The sequence below is a fragment of the Triticum aestivum genome, chromosome 3D, assembly GCF_018294505.1.
Source record: "Triticum aestivum cultivar Chinese Spring chromosome 3D, IWGSC CS RefSeq v2.1, whole genome shotgun sequence".
NCBI lineage: Eukaryota > Viridiplantae > Streptophyta > Magnoliopsida > Poales > Poaceae > Triticum > Triticum aestivum.
The window spans coordinates 437,863,616-437,884,427 of NC_057802.1; the positions used below are offsets into that span (position 1 = coordinate 437,863,616).

At 45.8% G+C, this 20,812-nt stretch overlaps 2 pseudogenes; both read right to left on the reverse strand.

The window, feature by feature from the left end:
- Positions 1-747, reverse strand: part of LOC123076348 (zealexin A1 synthase-like) — a 12,594-nt pseudogene extending 11,847 nt beyond the window's left edge.
- Positions 748-9,634: 8,887 nt separating this feature from the next.
- Positions 9,635-20,812, reverse strand: part of LOC123079453 (zealexin A1 synthase-like) — a 54,809-nt pseudogene continuing 43,631 nt past the window's right edge.

Genomic DNA, 20,812 nt, shown 5'->3' on the forward strand with positions numbered 1-20,812 from the left:
CGGATCGGGCTAGGGTTAGGGTTTTCGGTGGCGGGGGCGACTTGGGCTGACGGGGCCTCGGGGGCGCGCCTTATAAAGGCCTGGCCGGGCGGAGTCCTGGCCGAATACGGCCCAAGGTCGGTTCGCGTTCTTTTTATAATTTCGCGCAGAAAAAGAAATAAAAGAAATACTAAACGGACTCCCAAAATCCCGAAATAAATTTTCCCCGACTTCTAAAATCAAGTCGGAAAAGATGAACATTTATTTGGGGCCTAGATGCAATTTTGAAAAACGCGTATTTTTCCTAATTCAAATAATAATCAAATAAAATCAAATATTTGTTTTTAATATTTTACCTCCAATATTTCATTATTTGTGGAGAAGTCATTTTATCCCCTCTCATATATTTTGATATGAAATATTTTCGGAGAGAAAAATAATTAAAACAAATGATCCTATTTTCAAAATTTGAGAAAACCCAAAATATGAAAATAACGAAATCCCCAACTCTCTCCGTGGGTCCTCGAGTTGCGTAGAATTTCTAGGATCGCAAAACAAAATGCAATAAAATATGTTATGCATGATGATCTAATGTATAACATTACAAATTGAAAATTTGGGATGTTACAACGGCTGGGTGGCGAAGATGAGGTCATGGGTGTTGGTGATCTCCTGGGCAGCATCGGGGGATGATGCGACCACGACGGGGACCTCGCCGAGCTGCAGGTACCTGAGGGGCATGTCGAGCCGGCGCGCGAGGTTGGTCATGGCGCGGTACACGAGGGATGTGAAGCTTGTTAAAAGTTTGGTGATATTCAGTTGGCTCCCGCTGCTATGTTACATCCTATTATTAAGTCGTGGCCTTTTAGAGGTTGGGGTTAGACTTTATTGGAGAGGTTCATCCTTCTTCTTCAAAGGGTTATCGGTTCGTGTTGGTAGCAACTAATTATTTCACTAAATGGTCTGAAGCAATACCGCTTAAAAATATGACGCATACAGAGGTAACTCAATTCATAACTGAGCACATTATTCATAGATTCGGCATTCCTGAAACATTAACTACAGACCAAGGTTCATCCTTTATATCACATCAAGTTAGAGAATTTGCCGAATCATATAAGATAAAGTTGCTCAAATGCTCTCCGTATTATGCCCAAGCCAATGTGTCGGGGATATACCCCGCGGCGTAAACCGGCCGGAAGTATAACCCGGCCGGACTTGGCGGTTTACTTGAGACCCGGCTGAGACTTAATGGTTCACTGGCGACCCATTTGGACCTAGCGGTTTACGATTCATTGCTAATCCGGCAGGCTGGTCAGAGGAGCGACAAGACCCGGTGGCCCAACGGGCAGTTCATGAAGGCCGGTTCATACTATGGTGGGCCGGTTTAAGAGGAAAGGCGTGAGGAATATTTGTCTTACAAGGAGTTAAGACCTGGACTTGTATCCGGTTTGTATTAGAGATAGACTAGTCCTAATCCTAATAGGACTCCACATGTAACCCGCCCCTTCAACATATATAAGGAGGGACAGGGCTCCCCAAAGAGACAACAGGCAACAATAAATAATCTCTAGGGCTAGACACAATTAGAGGAGAGCCGGTTTACGGCGACTCCCTCATGAGCGTAATGAGATCTAGCCTCAAACAGCATGTAGGGTTATTACCGGATGATGTTTCCCGGGGCCCGAAGCTGTCTAAATCCTCGTCTTGTGTTGCGTCTCTTGATTCCGCTCAACCCCTCTCAAGCTACTGCATAGATGCGCTGGCCTCACGACTAAGTCCTCACCCTAGGACATCTGTCGTGACAAATCCATGACAGTTGGTGCCCATCGTGGGTCCTGCGCACGGTGGTGATGAGTTCTTGAAGGGATCTTTACAGGGATCGAAAAGCTCGCGATGTGCTGGATGAAGAAGAACCGGCGCAGAAGAAGATACAACGTCTTCGTGGCAAGCAATCGGAGGGAGATATGAGATTGAGATTAAAGAAATTAGGGTTTCGCGTCCGGTTCGTCGCCAAGGCGAGACAATCTGTCAATCGCTGGTCGTGCAAAGACGGACGGGGAATCTCTGTTGCAGTTATTCTATCTATAAACCATCAAGTTGCGTTTGCTGCTCCGCGCCTCCACATGCGATCTGCCAAGTCCCGATGCAAACAGTGGTACTACGTCGTTGTTAATTTCTGCCGTGAGGACCAAGTCAAATAGAAACAGTCATCAAGTACTACCACTACTACATCTCATGTGAAGCAAGTCACGGGCAGTCAACCAAGATAAGCCGCTGATGAGTCTGTCAGGTCACCAGAATTAAATATCAGTATTTGAAGCCTCAAGATTACTCAAGAAAAAAGTGCTAGTTGGAGCACGTTTCTCTAACAAGTGATGGATTAATACCCTTCTGTACTGTTGGTACAACCTCACGTGAAGAGTCCAAGTAGCAAAGCCAAGTTGGCATCATCAGGAAGCAAATCGTGATAAAAAAAGAGACTACGATTCGGAAGTGGGGATGGACGTGGCCTCCGCCTCGGCTACGGCCTCGCCTCGCAGGCGACTCTCCGCCGTTGTGCCAGGCTTTAGCTATCCCGTCTCCAGCCAAGCTTTGATTGGTTTCCGCTGCTGTCGAACTGCCCAGGATGACGAGTTGACTCTGCCCTGGCAAACTGCCGCCTAGGCCGCCTATTTCCAGCCGCCCCAGCCTCTGCTCAAACCGCCGCCATGCGCCAAGTTGTCGGCTTGTCGCTACCTCCACCGTAACTTGCCGTGTTGTGCCTCTACCACGGCTCCACCATGGCCGGCCACTGCTGTTGTCCCTCATTTTAAGCCGGCTTGTGTTGAGCCGCCCCGGGTCATGCTGGCCCTACTGCCTTGAGTCCTCACCGATTCAAGGAGTCGTCGTCACTCCTGTGTTGAGCCAGCATGGCACTATTTCTCTGATTGTTTTCAACCAGAAGACTGTTGTATCTGCACGTGAAAATCAACGTGGCAATGGGTAAAGGAACATGGGCTACGGTGCTAGGGCTACATCAGATTATGTTTTTGATCCCTAGTATCCACGTTCATCTGACAAATAATATCAGGTGCTATCCTTTCTTTGTATTTTATCAGTACATATTAAATTGTTTAAGAACAATTACTCTAGTCTATGATACTTTTCCGCAGGACCATTATTCGTTACAAAAAGGGGTCGCATAAGGGGTGCGCGTAAACAATAACTTTTGCACTAGTGCTTGTCTGTGTCATGATGCTCGACGGATACATGTGCAAGTCGTCGCCCCGCTGTTCGGATTGCATCCGTCCGTACCTGCGGGTGATTCGTGCGTCTGCACCGGCTTATAAAAACGTCACGATTGACTCGCCGTCTTACCGTGACTGCGATTGACTCGCCCGTCCGTGCCGGCTTACAACCCCGCGGCTGACTCATCTGTCTGCTTTCGCGGTTGACTTGCTCGTGATTGGTTTCAACTTCACCGTAGTGATCATCAACTTCGCGGCGGATAATTTCCAGCCTAACATATCAGGTGTGCTCAAGTCGCCGCCCGTGCAGCTTAATCTACATCAACCCGCCAGAGCTGCGGTGAGCCACCCTTGCCGATTTTGAGCCGCCGGGGTTATATTAAGTCGCCGGACTGCCTGAGCCGACGGAACTATATTGAGTCGCTGGTCTGCCTGAGCTACCTCTGTCACGATTAACGGGTCATCCGTCGTCCAAAAAAATCAGGTGATATCCATCCAAGTTTTTTTATTAGCACATGTTGTTTTTCTCAAAGAACAAGTTTGTCTTTGCCTTGGCTTGCAATAGTGTTTATGCAGGGCAATTATTTATGACAAAAAGTGATATTATACCGCGGAGATGGAGGCACGCCAACATCTTTTGGCACAGGTGGTCGTCGTTACTCAATGGACTCCCGCACCGGCTTACAACGCCGTGTCCGTCTCTCGCGACCACGCCGGCTTACAACAAGGAGGACAACTTGCCCGTCCGCACCGGTTTACAATGCCGCGGGCGGTTCATCTGTCTGTGCCGCCTCAGATGTTGCGGTCGTCTTTACCATCCGTCTCTCGCGGCCTGGTCTATATCAACACACCGGGCCGCACATGTCTGCATGAGCTGTTATTGAGTATGAGCAAGTCACTGCTTGGGAAGCCCGGTTTTTCTTTCAACAAATTGGAGGCAAATTATCATATATTATCAACCGCCATCTGCACTGGATGGCTCAATGGGAAGGCGCACAAGTCGCCGCCACTACAGTTTTGTTAACTTCAAATCACCAGTTGGAAGGAACCATTGGCCGAGTTGCTGACACGGCTCATACGGGATCATTTATAACCCGCCGCAGTCACCTCAACCTTCTATGGATTCACATCGTGCTATCAACACCAATGATATACAAGTTATGCCGGTTTATATCACGGTCAAAATATGGGGAATCTCAACAACTCCTCGAGTCACCTTTGAGACTCGGGGGCTACGATGACATGATTCAGCAAATCTTGCCAGTTTCAGCAAATTTAAAGAACCCCAGGATGATGGAGGGACAGATAACCCAGTCCCGGTGGCTACTGTAATATTAATGAAAATTTAAAGGCCGTCAGAAAATTTCCGGCTTAGAAAGTATATGACAGTTACAAAATCCCGGCTCAATGAAGAAGTTCCGGGTCATCAGAAAGGATACCGGTTTAAAATCTGGCTCAAGGGAAGTCAGTCTCACTGAAGCTCTCAAATATCCGGTTTACAATCCGGTTCAAGGGAAATCTGTTGTCCCACAAAGCTCTGAAGCTCTCAAATATCCGGTTTACAATCCGGTTCAAGGGAAATCTGTTCTCCCACAAAGCTCTGAAGCTCTCAAATCCGGTTTGAAAATGTCCGGTTCAAAAAGGAATTAACTTCTCGCAAGTTCGAGTTTAAAGGCCGTTAGAAAATTTCCGACTGAAAATGAAGATTCCGGTTTAAAATCCGGTTCAAGGGAAAGATGTCTCCCACAAAGCTTTGAAGCTCTCAATATCCGGTTCAAAATCCCGGTTCAAGAAGGATTTATCTATTGCAAAAAGTTAAAGGGTGCCAAAGAGGACCTGCTGCCATGATGCGCGGTTCAAACATGGGTGTCATGCCTTATTGGCTTATCATATTATTGATCACTTGGGGGCTTGGTCGTATCCGAACCATAGCTACACCTCTTGATCGGCGTAATGCCACAGCATCACTTGGGGGCTTGGTCGTATCCGAACCATAGCTACGCCTCTTGATCGGCGTAATGCCATAGCATCACTTGGAAGCTTGGTCGTATCCGAACCATAGCTACGCCTCTTGATCGGCGTAATGCCACAGCATCACTTGGGAGCTTGGTCGAACCCAAACCATAGCTACGCCTCTTGATCGGCGTAATGCCACAGCATCACTTGGGGGCTTGGTCGAATTTGAACCATAGCAACACCTCTTGATCAGCGTAATGCCACAGTATCACTTGGGGGCTTGGTCGAACCCGAACCATAGCAACACCTCTTGATCAAATTTGGGGCCTGGCAGCCCGTGAAAAGCCTTGACTACAACTGTTTTATTTGCCTTTTGCTAAGTTTCTCTTTCTTTTGATAAGATTTGTGATGTTTTTAAACCGGTGTTCATTAACCCGGCTTGACTTTCAACTGCAAGTTGTCAGTATATGATCAGTCATTATCCGGTGTTTATTAAACCGGCCTGGCTTTAAGACGACAAGTCACCAGTATATGATGAGAAATTGTCCGGTGTTTGTTAACCCGGCCTGGCTCTGGACTATAAGTCGCCAGTATATATTTGGATTGCGCCATTGGAATCATGCGCTTATAAATCATTGGGTTATATTATTCAAATAGCCAAACTTGGCTGAATTTTCATTATGATATTGAATGAATAAGGTTTTCATACCGGATTATATTATCTTGAATAGCCAACATGGCTGGATTTTTATTATGGTTATTAATAACCGGTATTATTGAGGTTTTCAAAGTCACTTTAGCGCAATGGCTGTTATTTTATCAAAGGATATGATTTATTCTACAATGGAAGGAATAGTCCCGAGTCGCTACAGGCTTACGACCCGGCACTTGGGGGCTACATTATTCTAATTGAGATTACATGCAAGTCTCATGTCGCTGCAAGCATGCACCATGACACTTCGAGGCTAATGCAAAGTCATTTTTTATTGGCCTTATTGAAGACCCGACTCATCACATCATAATGAGCCGGCCCTTGGGGGCTACCAATTGCTCCTGTCAACAATTCAAGGTACACAAGTTTTCGTCCATTATATTGAAGGATCCACTGCTCAGTTGGTAAAGCACAAAGCTCTTAACCTTGTGGACGTGGGTTCAAGCCCTAGATGGAAGCTACATTATAAGATGTTATTTTCATTGAAGTATATATCAAGTCCCGGTTCAGTATTATCTTACTAAGCCGGCCCTTGGGGGCTACACATCACTGCTCAAGTCTACATGATTATATTTACAAAGTCCCTGCTCATTATTGCATAATGACCCGGCCCTTGGGGGCTACATTGATTGAAGTTTTTATAAGTAATTACAAGTCCCCGGTTGCTGCAAGCATGACAACCCGGCACTTGGGGGCTACATATATGGAGTATTCAGTTTATATGATTGAGATGAACAAACCGGATTTCTTCAAGGTTGAAAACACTTATTGGAGCAAGTCTTAAGTTATCACTATGTTCTCCTCTTAAGACTTGGGGGCTACAAGTATTATGCATATAAAGGAGGAACGTTTTCAGTTTATCAGTTTTGAGCAAATCAGGAAGATCAATTACATGACCCGGTGTCGACAATAATTATGACCCGGTGCCATCAATATTTATAAATCGGCAATATTGGTAATATTAAACCGGCAAGTTTTACATCTTCAAACTGGCTGAATATCAGATAAGTATTTCAAGACCCATATTTCTTAAACCGGCGCTTTGGAAGCCGACTCAAGTGGATTATTCTTCACAATATTTCTCTGTGAGAAACCAATGTCAGCAAATTGAGTATGAAGCTGGCTTGTTGACCCGGATTTTCTAGAAGGAGGAAATGACAAGGACTTAAGGATGATCAGATGCCGGTATACAAGAATTCTAAACCCAGAGCATAATCTGTCAAATTTGTTCTTGTGTTTGTTTTACAGGATCAGTTTAACATGGATAAATCCAAATTAAACTGGGGGCTAATGTCGGGGATATACCCCGCGGCGTAAACCGGCCGGAAGTATAACCCAGCCGGACTTGGCGGTTTACTTGAGACCCGGCTGACACTTAATGATTCACTGGCGACCCGTTTGGACCTAGCGGTTTACGATTCATTGGTAATCCGGCAGGCTGGTCAGAGGAGCGACAAGACCCGGTGGCCCAACGGGTGGTTCATGAAGGCCGGTTCATACTATGGTGGGCCGGTTTAAGAGGAAAGGCGTGAGGAATATTTGTCTTACAAGGAGTTAAGACCTGGACTTGTATCCGGTTTGTATTAGAGATAGACTAGTCCTAATCCTAATAGGACTCCACATGTAACCCGCCCCTTCAACATATATAAGGAGGGACAGGGCTCCCCAAAGAGACAACAGGCAACAATAAATAATCTCTAGGGCTAGACACAATTAGAGGAGAGCCGGTTTACGGCGACTCCCTCATGAGCGTAATGAGATCTAGCCTCAAACAGCATGTAGGGTTATTACCGGATGATGTTTCCCGGGGCCCGAAGCTGTCTAAATCCTCGTCTTGTGTTGCGTCTCTTGATTCCGCTCAACCCCTCTCAAGCTACTACATAGATGCGCTGGCCTCACGACTAAGTCCTCACCCTAGGATATCTGCCGTGACAAATCCACGACACAATGGACAACCTGAAAGTAATAAGATATTAATCAAGCTCATCAAGAAGAAAATTTAGGATAATCCAAGGAGATGGCATGAGGTATTGTCCGAAGCTTTGTGGGCACACAGAATCTCAAGGCATGGTGCTACAAAGGTAACTCCATATGAGCTTGTATATGGTCAAGAGGCCGTTCTACTAGTGGAAGTGAATTTGAATTCTTTGAGAATAGCAACAAAACGATTTATCGGCGGGGGACTTTTATAACCTGATGATGGACAATATTGATGAAGTCACCGATAAACGTTTGGTTGCTTTGAACGCCATAGAAAGAGATAAGTTGAGGATGGCAAGAGCTTACAATAGGAAGGTCAAGTTGAATAATTTTCAAGTTGGCGATCTCGTGTGGAAGGTGATTCTACCAATTGGTTCGACAGACAGAAAATTTGGGAAGTGGTCTCCAAGTTGGGAAGGTCCTTTTAAGATTACAGGAGTAGTTCCCGTAAACTCATATTTGGTGGAATCCTTACAAGGGAGATTGTTACCTCGAGCTCTCAATGGCAAATATTTAAAGAAATACCACCCAAATGTGTGGCAAGAAGCATAGATAGGCAACGACCGATATATAAATATCGCCCTAAGCAAAGACAAGGCTGATACACAATTATCGCCCTAAGAGTACAAATGGCCGATGGAGTGTTGACATCGTCCTTAGAACAAATGCGGTGCAAATATTTTTCGGCATTCAAGCTTTGCCGAAAAACAGGGAGGCATGTGTTGACACTAAATTTTGGCATGGTATGAAATGCAATTAAGATGGTCTCAAATGGAGAAGTGATCCACATGAAAAAGTTTCGTATTATCTACATGACCATCTTTGAAGTTTGAGCCATCGCCATCCAATCTCATCTCGAAGGCCGAAGTTGTGTTCGAAATTTTGTATCCAGGGCACTGTTCGGCTGATTACTCCTCAAGGCCCGCCTCAAATGAGAAAACTGTGTACATGAATTGTCTTCATCTCGTCGAAACGTTAGATTTTGATATAACAATCGCCTCAATCCGAGATCGTATGTAAAAGTTAGAGCCATCTGAATTTGGCCCTGTCATGAGCCAAAACTGGCCCGCCCCATCAGACATGGTGTGTGGTGGGTAGCATGAGTAAAAGTCTGTTTTGCGCGAGCGATTTGGCCGTGAAGATTGCCTCGAATCGAAAAACGTTCAACATGAAAGTCGTTCGTCTCGTCGAACCGGTTAAATTTTCTTTTGGGTGCATCTTCATCCGAGGTCGTTTGTGGCTTGTGAGAGTCAAAAACCTAACTGATATCTCAGATTTGCCTAAATCCGAGTTCGGTTAATTTTGGAAAGATTTGGACGGGATTTGGAGTCCTTTTCTTGTAAGGGAAGTCCAGCCGCCTCATAAATAGATGAGAAGTGACAGCCGATTGAATAACACACAATCGACAAATTCATCTACCACTTTTTACCTTTACTTTTATCTCTCTCCCTTGTTCTTCTTCTTCTTCCTCGTTCTTTGTCCGTTCTTCTTGTTGCAGGGCGACGAACCTCGAGGCTCTAGGGGCGATCAGGTCGACCTAGGGAAGCCCATAGCCACCACGCGCCCTGACGGGGTCCCTCCCAGGCGTGTGGGGTTTCGGGTCTACAAAAGCGCCCGCTGGATTGCTTGCGTACCGCGCTTTCGGACGGGTCTCCTTCGACGTGAGCTGCGGTGCATCACCCCCAATGTCGAGGGTACTGGATGACGTGTTCGTGTGTGAACACTACTACATCTTACCGGGACAGCATAAACCATCGGAGGCGATACAAGGTCACGATTAGAGGGTAGCTTGCACGGGCACACGAATGACTGGGCGCAAGTGAAGACCGTTCTTTCTCCGGTGGGTGACCCCTAGCTCCTCTTCCATGTCCAGCTCGTTTGGCGAGACTCCAACTGGAAGATCCCAGTCGAAGTGGTACAGTAACGAGGCGAGCACGAGCTCCATACTAGGCTGCACAAACGACACTCCAGGGCACATTCTTCGCCCGGCCCCGAAGGGTATGAACTCGAAGTCCACACCCTTGAAATCGATTGTGCCGCTCTCGAACCGCTCCGGCTTAAACATCTCGGCAACCACCCAGTGCTTGGAGTCCATGCCGATCGCCCACATGTTCACAAACACGGTAGCTCCCTTGGGCACATCGTAACCCATGACCTTGCATGTCTTACAACATTCCCTTAGCAGGAGCAGTGGAACCGCTGGGTACAGCCTCAACATCTCCTTGATGACGAGCTTCAAGTAGCTCAAGTTGGCCAGGTCATCTTCTGTCACTGTTGGCCTCCCTTGTAGTGTGTCGCGCAGCTCGGCTTGTGCTTTTTGCGTTGCTTTCGGATTTCTCATGAGCTCCACCATGGCCCATTGCACGGTGTTGGCCGATGTGTCGCTCCCCGCACTGAAAAGGTCCTGTGGAAATTTTCTTGGATCGGTACATCTCAACGTAAAGGAAGCGGGGTGACGGGTTTCCTCGAGTGCTTCTAGCTAATTTGGGAGGCGGGAGCTCCACCGCCGGTTGCCTTCCCGGCACCAGCGGCCACCTCGCCCGCCGCCGCCCACATGGGCTCGGCGTCCACTCACCTGTCGTGTGCCACTCCGGGCGCGACAGCCACCCTGCTCAGGAGCTCCACCGCACAGCTAGAGGTTTACATCCGCCACGGGTGCTTCATCAACCAAGTCGCTGACCGAGGTCTGGTTTCTTCCTTCGTGTGAGTTGTGCTACCACCCCTCTTTTGATGCATGTGTTGTCTCGCCTAGATGCATTGCTCGCGCCTCCCTAGCTCCTCTCCGCGCTTTCCTCCGGTCCTGTCCGGCTTTGGCTTCATGGATGGTTGCAGCTTCGAGAATGCCATGTTGGCCAAGTATTGGTGCAGTTCCGTTGAGACGGTGGCTGGCCGTAGTCAGCCCGCCTGCGTGCTCGCCGTCGTCCTCAACGAAGGCATCCTGCTTACCCCTAGGGCTTTTGCCGCCTTGCTAGTTAGCTGGTTTGGCGGTTTCGCCAACGGCTACCGTGTAAGGCCACGTCAGCATGGCTCCTTTCTTTTCCAGGTTGCTCATGAGTGCATTGCGAAGGAGATCGTGCTCCGCGATTCCTGGAGTTCGGGTATCATTAGGGTTAGCATGTCTCTTTCCTGCTTAACCCCTTCTGCCCGTCGAGACGTGTCGCCTGCACCTTGCCCTGGCGTCTGCTACCTCTTGAGCACTGCGTTGGTTTTCCCTTGAAGAGGAAAGGGTGATGCAGCAAAGTAGCGTAAGTATTTCCCTCAGTTTGAGAACCAAGGTATCAATCCAGTAGGAGGCCACGCACGAGTCCCTCGCACCTACACAAACAAATAAATCCTCGTAACCAATGCGATAAGGGGTTGTCAATCCCTACACGGTCACTTACGAGAGTGAGATCTGATAGATATGATAAGATAATATTTTTGGTATTTTTATGATAAAGATGCAAAGTAAAATAAAAGGCAACGAAAACAACAAAGTGTTGGAAGATTAATATGATGGAAAATAGACCCAGGGGCCATAGGTTTCACTGGTGGCTTCTCTCGAGAGCATAAGTATTATGGTGGGTGAACAAATTACTGTTGAGCAATTGACAGAATTGAGCATAGTTATGAGAATATCTAGGTATGATCATGTATATAGGCATCACGTCCGAGACAAGTAGACTGACTCCTGCCTGCATCTACTACTATTACTCCACACATCGACCGCTATCCAGCATGCATCTAGAGTATTAAATTCATAAGAACAAAGTAACGCTTTAAGCTAGATGACATGATGTAGAGGGATAAACTCGTGCAATATGATATAAACCCCATCTTGTTATCCTTGATGGTAACAATACAATACATGCCTTGCTGCCCCTACTGTCACTGGGAAAGGACACCGCAAGATTGAACCCAAAGCTAAGCACTTCTCCCATTGCAGGAAAGATCAATCTAGTAGGCCAAACCAAACTGATAATTCGAAGAGACTTGCAAAGATAACCAATCATACATAAAAGAATTTAGAGGAGAATCAAATATTGTTCATAGATAAACTTGATCATAAACCCACAATTCATCGGTCTCAACAAACACACCGCAAAAGAAGATTACATCGAATAGATCTCCACGAGAGAGGGGGAGAACATTGTATTGAGATCCAAAACGAGAGAAGAAGCCATCTAGCTAATAACTATGGACCAGAAGGTCTGAGGTAAACTACTCACACATCATCGGAGAGGCCATGGTGTTGATGTAGAACCCCTCCATGATCGATGCCCCCTCCGGCGGAGCTCCAAAAAAGGCCCCAAGATGGGATCTCACGGGTACAGAAGGTTGCGGCGGTGGAACTAGGTTTTTGGCTCCGTATCTGGTAGTTTGGGGGTACGTAGGTATATATAGGAGGAAGAACTACGTCGGTGGAGCAACGTGGGGCCCACGAGGGTGGAGGGCGCACCCCCCTACCTCGTGGCTTCCTGGTAGCTTTCTTGACGTAGGGTCCAAGTCCTCTGGACCACGTTCGTTCCGAAAATCACGTTCCCGAAGGTTTCATTCCGTTTGGACTCCGTTTGATATTCTTTTTCTGCGAAACTCTGAAATAGGCAAAAAACAGCAATTCTAGGCTGGGCCTCCGGTTAATAGGTTAGTCCCAAAAATAATATAAAAATGTATATTAAATCCCAATAATGTCCAAAACAGAATATAATATAGCATGGAGCAATCAAAAATTATAGATACGTTGGAGACGTATCAAGCATCCCCAAGTTTTAATTCCTGCTCGTCCTCGAGTAGGTAAATGATAAAAACAGAATTTTTGATGTGGAATGCTACTTGGCATAATTTCAATATAATTCTTCTTATTGTGGCATGAATGTTCAGATTTGATATGATTCAAGATAAAAGTTTAATGTTGACATAAAAACAATAATACTTCAAGCATACTAACTAAGCAATTATGTCTTATCAAAATAACATGGCCAAAGAAAGTTATCCCTACAAAATCATATAGTCTGGCTATGCTCCATCTTCCCCACACAAAATATTCATATCATGTACGACCCCGGTTTTAGCCAAGCAATTGGTTCATACTTTTAACACGCTTTAGCCTTTTCAACTCTTACGCAATACATGAGCGCAAGCCATGAATATAGCACTATGGTGGAATAAGGTATAATGGTAGGGGTTATGTGGGAAGACAAAAAGGGAGAAAGTCTCACATCAACGAGGCTAATCAACGGGCTATGGAGATGCCCATCAATTGATGTTAATGCGAGGAGTAGGGATTCCATGCAACGGATGCACTAGAGCTATAAGTGTATGAAAGCTCAAAAAGAAACTAAGTGGGTGTGCATCCAACTTGCTTGCTCACGAAGACCTCGGGCATTTGAGGAAGCCCATCATTGGAATATACAAGCCAAGTTCTATATGAAATTTCCCACTAGTATATGAAAGTGACAAAATGAGAGACTCGCTATTATGAAGATCACGGTGCTACTTTGAAGCACAAGTGTGGTAAAAGGATAGTAACATTGTCCCTTCTCTCTTTTTCTCTCATCATTTTTTTTATTTTTTTATTTAGTCCGGAGTCTCATCCCGACTTGTGGGGGAATCATAGTCTCCATCATCCTTTCCTCACTTGGGACAATGCTCTAATAATGATGATCATCACACTTTTATTTACTTACAACTCATGAATTACAACTCAATACTTAGAACAAAATATGACTCTATATGAATGCCTCCGGCGGTGTACCGGGATATGCAATGAATCAAGAGCGACATGTATGAAAGAATTATGAACAGTGGCTTTGCCACAAATACAATGTCAACTACATGATCATGCAAAGCAATATGACAATGATGGAGTATGTCATAATAAATGAAACGGTGGAAAGTTGCATGGCAATGTATCTCGGAATGGATATGGAAATGCCATGATAGGTAGGTATGGTGGCTGTTTTGAGGAAGATATAAGGAGGTTTATGTGTGATAGAGCGTATCATATCACGGGGTTTGGATGCACCGGCGAAGTTTGCACCAACTCTCAAGTTTTTAAAGGGCAATGCGCGGTACTGAAGAGGCTAGAAAATTGCGGAAAGGTAAGTGTGCGTATAATCCATGGACTCACATTACTCATAAAGAACTCATATACTTATTGCAAAAATTTGTTAGCCCTCGAAGCAAAGTACTACTACGCATGCTCCTAGGGGAAGGGTTGGTAGGAGTTAACCATCGCGCTATCCCGACCGCCACACAAAGGAAGACAATCAACAAATACTTCATGCTCCGACTTTGTTACATAACGGTTCACCATACGTGCATGCTGCAGGAATCACAAACTCCAACACATGTATCTTTCAATTCCACAATTAGTCAACTAGCACAACTATGATATTACTATCTTTATATCTCAAAACAATTATCAAGCATCAAATTTCTCATGATATTAATTAAAGCAAATTGCCATGCTATTTTAAGAATCTCAAAATAATATAAGTGAAGCATGAAAGATCAATAGTTTCTATAAAACAAATCCACCACCGTGCTCTAAAAGATATAAGTGAAGCACTAGAGCAAAACTATATAGCTCAAAAAATATAAGTGAAGCACATAGAGTATTCTAATAAATTTAGAATCAAGTGTGACTCTCTCAAAAGGTGTGTACAGCAAGGACGATTGTGGTAAACTAAAAAGCAAAGACTCAAATAATACAAGACGCTCCAAGCAAAACACATATCATGTGGTGAATAAAAATATAGCTCCAAGTAAAGTTACCGATGGAAGTAGACGAAAGAGGGGATGCCTTCCGGGGCATCCCCAAGCTTTGGTTTTTAGGTGTCCTTAGATTATCTTGGGGGTGCCGTGGGCATCCCCAAGCTTAGGCTCTTGCTACTCCTTGTTCCATAATCCATCAAATCTTTCACCCAAAACTTGAAAACTTCACAACACAAAACTCAGCAGAAAATCTCGTGAGCTCCGTTAGCGAAAGAAAACAAAAGACCACTTCAAGGTATTGTAATGAACTCATTCTTTATTTATATTGGTGTTAAACCTACTGTATTCCAACTTCTCTATGGTTTATAAACTATTTTACTGGCCATAGATACATCAAAATAAGCAAACAACACACGAAAAACAGAATCTGTCAAAAACAGAACAGTCTGTAGTAATCTGTAACTAACGTAAACTTCTGGAACTCCAAAAATTCAGCCAAAATAGGACGACCTAGAAAATTTGTTTATTGATCAGCAGAAATTGGAATAAATATTTTATCACGTTCTGGTGATTTTTAACAATTATTTTTGTGAACAGAAAGTTTCTGGAATTTTCTGCAAGATCAAATAACTATCATCCAAGAAGATCCTATAGGTTTAACTTGGCACAAACACTAATTAAAACATAAAAACACATCTAACCAGAGGCTAGATCAAAGATTTATTCCTAAACAGAAGCAAAAAGCAAAAAACTAAAAATAAAATTGGGTTGCCTCCCAACAAGCGCTATCGTTTAACGCCCCTAGCTAGGCATTGATAATTTCGATGATGCTCACATGAAAGACAAGAATTAAAGCGCAAAGAGAGCATCATAAAGCATATGAAAAACACATCTAAATCTAACATACTTCCTATGCATAGGCATCTTATAAGCAAACAAATTTGCAAGGCAGGCAAAAACTAGCATATGCAAGGAAGCGGAAAGAAATAATAGCAATCTCAACATAACGAGAGGTAATCTAGTAACATGAAAATTTCTACAATCATATTTTCCTCTCTCATAATAGTTACATGTAGGATCATAAGCAAATTCAACAAAATAGCTATCACATAAAATATTTTCAACACGATCCACATGCTTGCAAAGTTGACACTCTTCCAAAATAGTGGGATTAACATTAACTAAAGTCATGATCTCTCCAAACCCATTTTTATCAAAAATTTCATACGATTGAACATTCTACAAATATGTGGGATCTAAAGTTGACACTCTCCCAAACCCACTTTCAATACTATTGCAAATACTAATATCAATCTCATATTCATCATGGGGCTTAAATAAATTTCAAGATCATAAAAGAATCACCCCAATCATGATCATTGCAACAAATAGTAGACATAGAAAAACTAGCATCCCCAAGCTTAGGGTTTTGCATATTATTAACATAATTTGCATTAAGAGAATTTATAATATCATCATTGCAAATGCTTTTCATCGAAGGAACTACCAAGTATGGGTGCAATAGCAACGATCTTATGTTTAACATAAGGAACTATAGCAAATTCATCTTCATAAATATTGGCATGATGGCCACAAGAATAGCAAGCATCATGTTCATCAAGGGATATTTCAATCAAATCATTGGAATCATCATTATCTATAGATTCATGCATATCATTATTTTCTTCCAAAGCAACGGTCATTCTCTCAATAAATTCTTTGACATAGACATTATGAGCATAGTTTTCATAGCAATATTTAAGTATGTCAAAAAATTTAGATTCGTAGAGAGTAATATCATACTTTTTAATCAAAGAAGCAACTTCATAAGCACCCTTAAAAGCAACAAATTCTTCAATTTGTTCAATATCATAGTAACTATAAACACCCTTTGCATAAGAAGATAAGACTTCATTTTCATTAAACTCACAAAGGTAGGGAAGGTGTTTTTTAGGGTTCTTAGAGCAACAAGTAAAATCACAAATTTCACAAAGATTCCAAGCATAACAGAGCAATCTGTTTATTTGATTCCATAAGAGTCTCCCTTTTTCAGACAAACGGTGACGCACAAAATGAGCATGCTCATCTAAAGATTTCCCATCAACTAGGCTAGTTGGGGTTTCAGCACGAGCGCATAAGGATCGAAGATGATCCAAGTAGAACACTTTAAGTGGATCCATATCAATAGATTTTCAGCAAGCGAGGATGCAAGCATATAGAAGGCACATGGCAACACGAGCAAACAAAAGGACGAACGGAAAAGAGAGGGCAAATAAAACGGCAAGGGTGAAGTGGGGGAGAGGAAAACGAGAGGCAAATGGAAAATAATGTAATGTGGGAGATAAGGGTTTGTGATGGGTACTTGGTATGTTGACTTTTACATAGACTCCCCGGCAACGGCGCCAGAAATCCTTCTTGCTACATCTTGAGCACTGCGTTGGTTTTCCCTTGAAGAGGAAAGGGTGATGCAGCAAAGTAGCGTAAGTATTTCCCTCAGTTTTTGAGAACCAAGGTATCAATCCAGTAGGAGGCCACACACGAGTCCCTCGCACCTACACAAACAAATAAATCCTCGCAACCAACGCGATAAGGGGTTGTCAATCCCTACACGGTCACTTACGAGAGTGAGATATGATAGATATGATAAGATAATATTTTTGGTATTTTTATGATAAAGATGCAAAGTAAAATAAAAGGCAATGAAAATAACAAAGTGTTGGAAGATTAATATGATGGAAAATAGACCCGGGGGCCATAGGTTTCACTAGTGGCTTCTCTCGAGAGCATAAGTATTACGGTGGGTGAACAAATTACTGTTGAGCAATTGACAGAATTGAGCATAGCTATGAGAATATCTAGGTATGATCATGTATATAGGCATCACGTCCAAGACAAGTAGACCGACTCCTGCCTGCATCTACTACTATTACTCCACACATCGACCGCTATCCAGCATGCATCTAGAGTATTAAGTTCATAAGAACAGAGTAACGCTTTAAGCAAGATGACATGATGTAGAGGGATAAACTCATGCAATATGATATAAACCCCATCTTGTTATCCTCGATGGCAACAATACAATACGTGCCTTGCTGCCCCTACTGTCACTGGGAAAGGACACCGCAAGATTGAACCCAAAGCTAAGCACTTCTCCCATTGCAAGAAAGATCAATCTAGTAGGCCAAACCAAACTGATAATTCGAAGAGACTTGCAAAGATAACCAATCATACATAAAAGAATTCAGAGGAGAATCAAATATTGTTCATAGATAAACTTGATCATAAACCCACAATTCATTGGTCTCAACAAACACACCGCAAAAGAAGACTACATCGAATAGATTTCCACGAGAGAGGGGGAGAACATTGTATTGAGATCCAAAAAGAGAGAAGAAGCCATCTAGCTAATAACTATGGACCCGAAGGTCTGAGGTAAACTACTCACACATCATCGGAGAGGCTATGGTGTTGATGTAGAAGCCCTCCGTGATCGATGCCCCCTCCGGCGGAGCTCCGGAAAAGGCCCCAAGATGGGATCTCACGGGTACAGAAGGTTGCGGCGGTGGAATTAGGTTTTTGGCTCCGTATCTGGTAGTTTGGGGGTACGTAGGTATATATAGGAGGAAGAAGTACGTCGGTGGAGCAACATGGGGCCCACGAGGGTGGAGGGCGCGCCCTGGGGGGTAGGCGCGCCCCCCTACCTCGTGGCTTCCTGGTGGATTTCTTGACATAGGGTCCAAGTCCTCTGGATCACGTTCGTTCCGAAAATCACGTTCCCGAAGGTTTCATTCCGTTTGGACTCCGTTTGATATTCTTTTTCTGCGGAACTCTGAAATAGGCAAAAAACAGCAATTCTGGGCTGGGCCTCCGGTTAATAGGTTAGTCCCAAAAATAATATAAAAGTGTATAATAAAGCCCAATAATGTCCAAAACAGAATATAATATAGCATGGAGCAATCAAAAATTATAGATACGTTGGAGACGTATCAGCGTCTCTGGTGCACGACGTCGTACGTGGTTAGCCAACTCTCTCCGGCCGTCGATCTTGGTCCTCGCCCGTGCCCTCCCATTCTGGCCCTTGATTGTGGCCACTCGATTGCCCCTCCCCCGCATGCCCTGGTTTTCGGGGGCTCGGATGGTGGTTCGCATGCTGAGGGGCCCGCTCCATGCAATGGCACGGCCGAGTGCAATCAAGTTCCTGGCAGCTTCCCTCTGTTAAGTGCTCTCGCTCTGCAGGCGCCACCCCCTCCTGACCAATCGTGCGCTGTTCAAAGCTCCAACGACACCAGGTCTGCTGGCCACGCTCCTGCTGACCCCCTCTCTTCCTCCTTGTCTGTGCATGGTTGCACTCCATACAAGGATGCGCTGCTCTCTTTTGCTGCCAGGCCTTCGCCTGCAACCTCGCACGCCGCACCAAATCCGCTTTTTAGATATGGCAAGCCTAAAGACTTGCATAAACGCTGTCTCCGTTGCCTCTCCTATAGCCATCGTCGGCGCAATTGCCGGGATCCGGTTGTCTGCTGGCGGTGTTGCTTGGTTGGCCGTTTCAGCTTTCAATGCCCCTTGCGCTTCATGCGACCTCCCAGGCACAACCTTGCAACCTTAAATACCCCTGCCCTTGCGTGCCTTCCGCACTCATCTCCTCTCGCCTCTCCAGCCTGCTCCACCATCTACGCGCTCCCCTCCAACTCCTCTCCCCTGCGCACCACGGACATGGAGCCAGTTGTGCACGGCCGCCCCACTTCCTTAGATGTTCACCACCCCATGATCGCCGACCAAAACTCCCTCGTCTGCCTTGTCAACATCACCCCCTAGGCCTGCTTTTGGAGAGTTTTCCACCACCACCTTGGCATCACGGCCGTCCGGTTCGCCGGGTGTGCAGTAGGCACTATTTTGTGGTTTTCCAGCGGGATACTGAGCAGGTAGCTGCTATGAGGGCTAGCCCTATCTGCTTGGGCAACCGTTCAGTCTGGATCCTGCCGCACAATGCGGGAGACAATGCCTTCTCCTTCTCCTATCGCCATGTCGTGAGCCTCTCCTTGGAGAAGATGCCGTTGCAGCTATGGAACAGGCGGGGGGTGGCGGCTAGTGTCACCGGCTTCGCCAACTTATTCAGGCTTGAACACGCCTGCCTCCACGGCAGTGAGTTCTCAAGCATCTTCGTGCTCATCAAGGTGGAAGCCCTGCATCATATTCCGCACCACCTCACCTTCCACCGTGTCGAAGGCAACGGCATCTACACCGACGTCCTCATCAACGAGATTTGGGACGTGGCCTATTCCCTGGGTGCTCCCACTGCCCCACCGCGGCCGGCCAGCCAAGTTGGGGAGGAGGGCGCCAGCGGCTCACGCCATCCTGCTACGCCAAGGCAAGGGCACGCCCACCCTAGATCCTCCTTTGACCTCTCGGAGGGAGGTGAAGGCATGGTGGTCCGGGCTTTCAGAGCCTTTTGCATCCTCACATGGCATCCTTTGGCGACTGCCTAGCCATGCTCAAGATCGCCGTCAAGCCCAAGCTGGTCAAGCCCTCTCCCTTCTTCATCCCCACGGTGGCTCAGATCGGCCATGAGGACGAAGCACGTCTCTGCTTGCACTCCTCGTTGCTGGCGGCCGTTGTGCGGGCGCCGCGGGCTGTCGTCTCCTTCGACCCTGAGGGGATGTGTTTCTCCTTCAAGCTTGAGCTTAGCAGCCGTTGCGCGGTGCACGATTCCATACCTGTGCGGCCGCTGACAGTGGATGACGGATATTTCCCTTGCTTAATTTATCTTACTGAATCCCTGGCACGGGAAAGTTGTAGGTCTCTCCTGTTCAAATTCTGGCCCAAGCTTTTTGATGGCAGTTTGTGCTCCCGCACGCTGCCGCTGCTGCCCTCTTTTGAAAGCAAATATCCCCCTAAGCCCAATGTCCCTTCCAGCCTGCTGCCTGCTGTCGGCCCGCTCCTCTCTTCCTCGGAAGAGTTGCTTCTCCCAGCTGCAGCCCACTTCCCATCCCAAGCCCACTTACAAGCGCACCAAATCCTCACCACCCGGCCATCTGCACGCGGCCGGCCAGCCGTGTCCCACGACCTGAGCCTGGCGTCTTCCCCTGCGGTCAAGCCTCCCCTGTTGTGGCTACTGATCTCAAGCACCGGGCGTGCGCTGTGCTTCCCCTGCACGTTGCCACGGTGTTCTGTAGCTGCCGCGATCCACCTCTCGCACCTGCCGCCGGCGACCTCCACGCTGCTCCGCCAGCTCTGCAGCTGCTTCCTCCCGTTGGGAATG